The 8410-nt window shown below is 33.0% G+C and overlaps 1 long non-coding RNA gene across 2 annotated transcripts; it reads right to left on the reverse strand.

Moving 5' to 3' along the window:
• Positions 1-854: 854 nt before the first annotated feature.
• Positions 855-4142, reverse strand: LOC120325940 (uncharacterized). 2 transcript variants are annotated; one of them, XR_013475252.1, is made up of 3 exons: positions 4020-4142; positions 3538-3628; positions 855-1068 (listed from the first exon to the last, which is right to left on the reverse strand). It is a non-coding gene; the product is annotated as an uncharacterized LOC120325940 (long non-coding RNA). The 2 variants fall into 2 exon arrangements; XR_013475253.1 differs by lacking the exon at positions 855-1068 and adding an exon at positions 1865-2933.
• Positions 4143-8410: the final 4268 nt, after the last annotated feature.

An 8410-nucleotide genomic window follows, 5' to 3' on the forward strand; every position in this document is an offset into this window, starting at 1 on the left:
ATGAATAAAAAAATTCACAATGGGCCGTCTGCGTTTTTATTTTAAATTTTTTTTGCTTCCGCTTTGGACTGTAACAAATTAACCGATAATCTTGAATATATTGACATCAAAGTTAATAATAAGATTTCAACGTCATAAAATATTGGAAATTCTAGATCATTCTAGTATGATATTTCGACACCAGCCGTATGCAAAGTGAATAATTCTCATGTGATTATTAGCAATATGACGAATTACTATGGTGGCCCATCGTTGTCACGCGTAAAATTTTTAAAAAAATGAAAAATTAAAATGAAAAAGCGAAAATAAAAAAATAGTTGTGAAAAAACATAAAAATAATTGAAAAAAAAGAAATGAAAAAAAAAATTAAAATTAAAAAAAAAATCAAAAATAAAAACGAAAAAAGAAAAAAAAAATTGAAAAAAAAAAAAATTTGAATAAAAAGAAAATAAAAAGGTTGACAACGATGGTCCGCCTCGTGGCCCATCGTTGTCACGCGATTTTATTTTAGAAAATTTGATGCTGCTTGGGACCAACGTTGTCAGGCTTAATCCTACACGCTCAAATGTGTTTCCTGGGTTTCTAACTCACTACTGATTTTCATGAGCAATATTCAATATGAAAATGTTCTATAAATTCTCCATGCTACAAGTTCAACAAGAAGTAATATATTTATAACAATGATATGAGAATATAGAATTGAATACGAAAATTCGGAAAATTTGTTTTTACGTGTAGAAGGTAATTTAATTGGAGAATGCTGCTTATCTACTCTACAAAAATGATACTTTGCCTACTTTTTCGGTTTCTTATTTTTTTCAATTTGTCATGTAGTTTCAATTGACTATCCCAGTCGCATTAGGGTTACGGCCGGCTCTGGGTGCAGTAGTCATAAAGTCAAATTCTACTGCTTTCATTACTCTGGAGATCTATGATCAAAATACCTTCATTGCACAAAACCTCTTTTTTATGGGTTTGATTCAGTGGTAGAACACAGGCGCCAGCTTTATATTCCCATGTTCGTCATAGTCATGCTCGAACGTGTAATCCAATTCGTCGCTTCCGTCTCTGCACAATTGAACGTATTCACGAATTAAGTTATGATGAGTGAATGGTAGTATTGGATTCATTAGAGATTTATATGAACACGGCGGTGTGGCCCATCGTGCTAAGCGTTAGGAATACGCTCGCCACCGCACCTCTGATAACTCATGCGGGGGATAGGTTCACCAAAACAAATAATTAACTAATCCGATACCAGACATGGCATGGTTTGCCATATGGTTAAGCTAGTCTGTCCTTGAGCAATAAGATTTCGAAAATTTACCATGATAGTTATTTAAATCATGTACTGCAGACCAACTGGAATATTTTTATCAAGAATTTTGCACAAAACTTCGAACTCTTCTGTTATATTTCTTTGATTCTTTATAACAATCAATGATTACAGTATATGGTGAATTCACAACAGCATATATATTCAATATTTCATGAATGTTATAGATTTGTGACATATGCAAATAACGCGTGGGTTAATATTCTTAATGCAGAATCGAAATATTACTACACTGTTGGGTTTAAAACGATTATATATTTATAACTTTGCTCGAAGCCACATTCGTTTGAATATCGCCCTTTATCTTCAATTGTATTTGTCAGACACACTAATATTGATACGGTGGTATTGACAGCCCGTAAAATCGTGTCTCATTAATGTAATAATTATAAATAAAAGTGATTAATCACAAGACAGACGCGCCCGTTAGTAATTTTATACCTTGATGAGAATTTTCTAATAATGTTTTATTACTAGAAACCCTAACCAATAAAGCACTGATTGATATGCAATTCTTGAAAAAAAAATGATATGTTATAAAACGTTGGTTACCAGACTTTTTTTTTCCGTGACGCAAATTTTCGTAAAATCCAAAATGTGAGATATTTGCGACCGCAAGAAAAGTACAGTAAAATCAGTATATTCCATTGTATTGAATTATTTTAGTGAAAACAATGCTTCTGTATCTCGTCGATAATTTTTGGAACTTTGGAGTGACGTTGCACCCGCATGTCATCTTCAATATTCGAATGATTTTTGTGTATTGTAGATGAACATGGGATTCAACTTTTCGCTTTTATTTTTTCCTGGCATTCTCATTTTCTTATTGCTGGGAATATCCCTTTTTTCAAATATATGTGTTTTCCTTTGTTTTGCTATTTATTAGAAACAATGTAAAAAGCTTAGAGAGTAGAATTATTCACAACAGTACATACTTTTGGGACCTTCGCTTGCGCTGATAGCACTTCCAGTTTAGATATTTTACCGGTTTATCGACGCTACCCAGATGGTTCGACTTGAGGTGACGTAGTAGTTTTTCCATTGAATTTTGGAAACTTGTGATGTGATTTTTAGTGAAGAATTTATGATATCGTTTCAATTTAATTTTGAATTATTGTGCGTAATGTATTCTGAATAAATAATGAATGTTACCGCACCTGGGCAAACATATAGTCAAACGAGCACGATTGTACACAATTCCCTTATCTCTAGACAGGCCCGTGCATATCATATGGTCAAACGAAGCCTCTTTTTACACCACAATATCTCGAAAATGGCTTTCCTGACAGTAAAAGGAAGAAATTCGTTAAGCTAATTACGGCAGTGGTATGTTTCAACGACCGGTAGGCTCATCGGAAAGTTGACACTGGTACACAACGGACAGTCGAAATCATCGACAATCGTAAAACCATCAATCAATCGCATTTACCACTACCCGACCAGCATACTTGGGTAGTTGGTAGACCAGTTGGGTGCTTGTGCAGGCGATGTTGTGCGACTCCGGAAAGCTTCGTGCGGCCACACTCGGGATTAGGGCACTGTTAGGGAACCATTCTTCCAAAATATATTTTGTTTCAAACATTCGAGCTTGAAGTACCTAAATATGCAATATTCTCAGAAAAAATAAATACTTGGCATTGCATCACTATTTAGACTGCCATATTATGGACGTGGAGCGGTCATCATTGACATAATAATTGTTTACATCAAATTTTGAAAATGAAAATATTTTCAAAAATTAGGATTCTTGACTGAAATTTTTTTTAAATTCTGATAATTAAATTAAAGGCAATACCAAAAATGAAAATATGAAATTTTAGATTTTAGTTAGTTAACAGTTGGCTTCATTTACTTTGGACCACTACGTAGTGGCGCTAATTTTGCAAAAATATCCAACTTGGTATGACGGCAAGTAACAAAAAATAATGACGTCAGTTGGTCAGTTAACGACAGTGATACCCTCATTTTCTCGCATGGAAATAAGTTTAATACCGACCTATCAATTCAGATGGACTGCTCTTACGGAATTTAGTCCGCAATTAATTATGAATGTGTTTGTACTTTAGATGAAAACATATGTTAAATTTTAATGTAACGAAAATAATAATTATTTTCATACAATTGTCTGTATTTGATCATTTTAAAATTTCTAAACTCTAATGGTGGGTTTCTGTATGTTTTGATAGAAATTCTTGTCTTACTTGCAATCTTCTATTTCATTACAAAAAGATGCGTCGGGTATACATTGACTTCCGTCATAGCATTCAAATTCATCGTCTTGACATTGAGCATCTGAAAATCAAACATTAAAGCAAGAAACTATATACTAAATAACCATAGCAGTAACCATGACAGAACAGATGAACAGATTTTCAACGTACAAACTCGAGTAAAAAATATTACTCAATGTGACTTCAGAATGATTTGTTGGAGACAGTCTCCCAATTTATTATTCCATGGTTGGAATATTTAATACATAAATAAAGTGTTATGCTGTTATTGCATGAATACGCCTTTTACAACTTTTGTCAACATCAAAAGTTGATATCAGTTTATATGGCGAACTAGCAGTAAAAGTGTATTTGAAACGGAATTTTTTGCATTTTGTAGATTTTCATTCATTTACCGGTAGTTCTAATTCTAGATCCACCGTAGTTAGTATAATTAAACTTCAAATACTTACAGACTTGTATTTTCTTATCACAAGAAGAAACGATGAGAATTGCTAGCAATATCTTCGAAAAGTGCATTTTGACAAGTAATTTCACGTACTCTAATAAAACTATCTATGATATTTTTATCCCAGTTGAAAATATAAATCGTAAAAAAGTGACGAAGAAAGTTATTCGAATTGAATTTATATATGCACAGTCGACTCTCATTTCTATAAAAACATCATGGAGTGAGAATCATCACGAGAAACAATTACTTCACAAATAATAATAATTCAGTTGTGATCCATTTCATTCAGACTATCCCTGTAACTAGAGCTAATAAAAATACAAACATATGCATTTATAATAACTTGCATGAAATAAATAATTCAGTCCAAAATTAGTTAAACTTCATTTTACATTTTTTTTATCAGACTTGTTGTCTATGATTTTGTTATCTCAATACTCAACATGGACTACTGACCAAAATATGAAAGCGATTTTTCTCCATAGATATTTCTTTACTAATTTCATATAAAAAAAGGTAGAGTGAGTGGTCCTCCCATTACGTTAGACAAAGAATTCATGCTCTAAACTGCGCACTCACTGTCGTGTGCATCAGGTCACACAATCTCCAACTTTTGTAAATACATGAACTCTGTCTTGTTGTTAATCGATTACAAAATCGGAAGTGGGTGTAATACTCTGACGTCTCCTTTATTCGTTTAACGGCATTTAAATGCTGCTGCGTTGTCAAACTTTTAACCGCTCGTGTGCAGATGACAATCGATGAGTGAATGACCGGGACGAAAGCATCGTCCGTAAAGTGCAGGTTAATATCATACATTATTCAACTCAGTCCAGGCAAAACTGCAAGCAATCCGTTTAAAAATATGTAAAAATATGTATTCCACTTAATAGCCCTAATCGTAGTAAGAAGCACTACATATATATTGTTATGCACGCAAACATTGTTAAAATATTGAAGCATATGTGTAAACACTGTGACCTCAATTATTCATGCTTACACAGAAATTGGAAGGAGGCATATTCAGGAAACAATACGACCAATAGTTACTCGGTCGGTTGTAAAAAGATTCTAATAACTGGACAACACACTGAAAACATTAAAACTTGTAGTGTAGTTTGTGTTTGAATGATGAAAAATACTAATGTACAACAGTTTCGAACACCTCTTCAACAAACACTGACTTAACTGATGAAAATGAACGACAAACAACATCGCCATTGGTTATGCTCTCGCGCCTTATACTCTTGGTTTTAGTGACTTTTGCCACATCGTGTAAAATACATGGTCGCACAAATGCATATAAAAAAGAATCCCCTCAACTAGTAATATATATTGGGATTTTCATAATCAAGCAACGATTAAAATCTTCAATGTCATAATTAGGAAATGCATATACCAATATTGATTTACTCTCACTTTTTAAAAAAAATAGGTAAAAAATTCTATTGAATATTTGGGTGTTTTTTATTCTAATCGATTTTGAAAATTTATTGCAAATTCTGTAACAAATTTTCAACTTTGTATTGATTGTGATGGGAATATTGTAAATTCGAAGCGTTCAACATTACTTCCGGAAAATATTTAAATGTATATGCGATGAAAATCACATTAATTGAGTGGCATTCAGCCTAATTACTTAATGATTTTAATCGGTAAGTATGTTGATAGGTATTTATCTGTTTGTCTGTCTGTCTGTCTGTTAGACGCATGCGATAACTCACGAAAGCGAGATTGAATCCGCTCCAGATTTTGCATGTGCATTCATCATATGTCGGACCAGAAGTCTATTGATTTTGGATAAATTATGTCGTATAATTAGCGAGTTATTAATTAATTAGTGATGGGACACAAGATGTCACTATGAAGTAAGAGCGCTGTTTTGGGGGATCCCTTAACTTTTGATCGATAAGTCTTCGGTCTCTGACCGATATTATCGTATATTGATTCTGAGCTTTGTACAGAAATATGTTTTTCACCATAAAACAGCAGCCATGCATATATATATGCAAATTAGTTTTTACTGGGTGATTACTGATTACATTTCGAAAGTATAAGTAGTACGTGGTAGCATGTTGAGTGTAATACACAAATACGTGAAAGATACATTTTGACTAAAATTGACAGAAATACACTGTATAATTTACGTGGAATTGAACTAATTTACTTAGTGTTTTTTGTTATATATAATACGGGAATAAAGTGATGAAGGAAGTTAATATGTTTTGTTCGCCTCCTTGGATATCCTTGCAAATTTTCCAATACGATCGCATACGCTGGATTCTATGTATTATGTACTAATGAGACTTTCTGCTCTTCAACCTTTTACTTCGTGGTACAAGTTGTCCAACTTTATGTTGATTTTGTACCTCTCAAATGATGATAGTACAGGGAGTCCTCGGGTTATGACGGTCGCGACTTACGCTGTTTCGAGGTTACGAACGCGCACTCCATAAGGTTGTTCCGATGTTACGAACGCACTCCATGAAAAATATAAAAGATAATACTGTACTGTACAGTATTTGCTTCATTTGCAGTATTTGTACGGTTTATTACAGTACCATATTTAACAATACAGAACGATATGTATAGAGTAATTTATGTACTGTACAGTATAATGTTCCGACTTACACTGAAATTCGGGTTACACCGCGTCTCAAGAACGGAACAACGTCGTAAGTCGAGGACTCCCTGTAGTCTTATAGTGACATTTGAACATCAGAGTGGCGTTAAATTTTTCTATACATGTCTCTACATTAAGAATGAATATCAATGAGTGAGTATCGTTTGTTTGAATGTTAAAACGCGTTCAAATGTTGTAGGTTATTTATTTTTCCGCATGAATTGGAATTTGTATATATTATTATTACACAAATAGCTGTACTTGCGCATTATGACGGAACGAACTCACGAACCGCACTCTGTGTGTCAATGAGCAAAGCCAACGGACATGTAATATTCGCTCAACAACGAGTGGGTCTATAAATTGTGGTTAATCAATTAGGCAATATATATACTAAGGCCAATCGCTGACACGTTATGATTTCAGCTGACACAAACCATGGCTGTATTATATTTGCCATTTGTATACGCTGTATCTAACATAGTACACACTTGATTGTACAGTATACCCAGTTCAATATTAGTAGTTGTATCATCACGCTCCGATATATTTGCAATGATTATAACGTTAATCATTGAAATTCCCACTTGATCTTTGAATGCAGAAACAGCATATATATGCTATTTTTGAACGCCATAAAAGTACATTATTTAACGTGTATGTTCAAACATGGAATCGTCAATGAAAAAGATATTTTAAGCAATTTAATTATTTGGAAATGTTCAAATATAGTTTTTATGGTATACTTGTAATATTATAAATTTCTTCCGAATATATTTTCATTTGTTTAATACAATCCATTGACGATCAACAAACAATATGAGAATTATTATCTGAACAGGAGGTGTAGCTGTTTCTAGATAACGGTACCATATATCGTTAGCCTTGATACAAATTGAATAATAATGAAAATTGTGGACACCAAAGCAAAGCAAAAGCGATTGTTATAGGAGGGATAAACTAAATAGTAATTATTATACTTATTAGTCAGAATGCCAGCATGGTGATATAGTAGTGTATGGCTAAATATCCTTGAAATCCGTCACATTTACGCTGAGGGCGCTTTCCAGGTTTATAAACCTGTTGCCGATTGTACTACTTCTACTTACGTGGCAATAGGACTTACTACAGTAGTACTAAGTTGTAATATGCAATGCTGCTTCTTTCTATTAACTGACGTAAAGGGACTTCTGCGACTGTTAATTCATTCGGTATTATATTTTGATTAACTAGTGTGAAAACGGAAGAAAGACAATTTATTGCTATTTTATTTGAGTAATAATTGCCATTAATATAATTTTTCACAATAAAGTGTGTGTGCGATTAATTATGATTGACTCAAAGATATTGTTTATGCTTATGGTGGTAATAGTTTGTATGCCGAAACAAGGATTTGCGGGTGAGTTTTTTTCTTCAATACACTATCCTCAGGTAAGAATTTCACTCACTAAATTTTGTCATTGACAACGATTTTATGTGCAGTTTTGAAATGTGAATAGAGATTTTACTTCTTTACAATTTTATTTGAATACAGGGGGGACATTGTGTCGTTTTATGGTAATCGTTGTAGTTGCAAAAAAAATGCTTCTCTGTACAGAAATCAATCGATTTCATATTATCAGATCCGATGCGCGATCTATGTTGTCCCTCTATTCAAGCATTGCTGACTTGTTTTCGTTACATTGTCCTATTAATAATGCAAGTTATTTACAAAACCAATCTTGTTACTGGTCTAAGTATATTTATTATTTAATTATGATTATATTTAT

The sequence above is a fragment of the Styela clava genome, chromosome 4, assembly GCF_964204865.1.
Source record: "Styela clava chromosome 4, kaStyClav1.hap1.2, whole genome shotgun sequence".
Lineage (NCBI taxonomy): Eukaryota > Metazoa > Chordata > Ascidiacea > Stolidobranchia > Styelidae > Styela > Styela clava.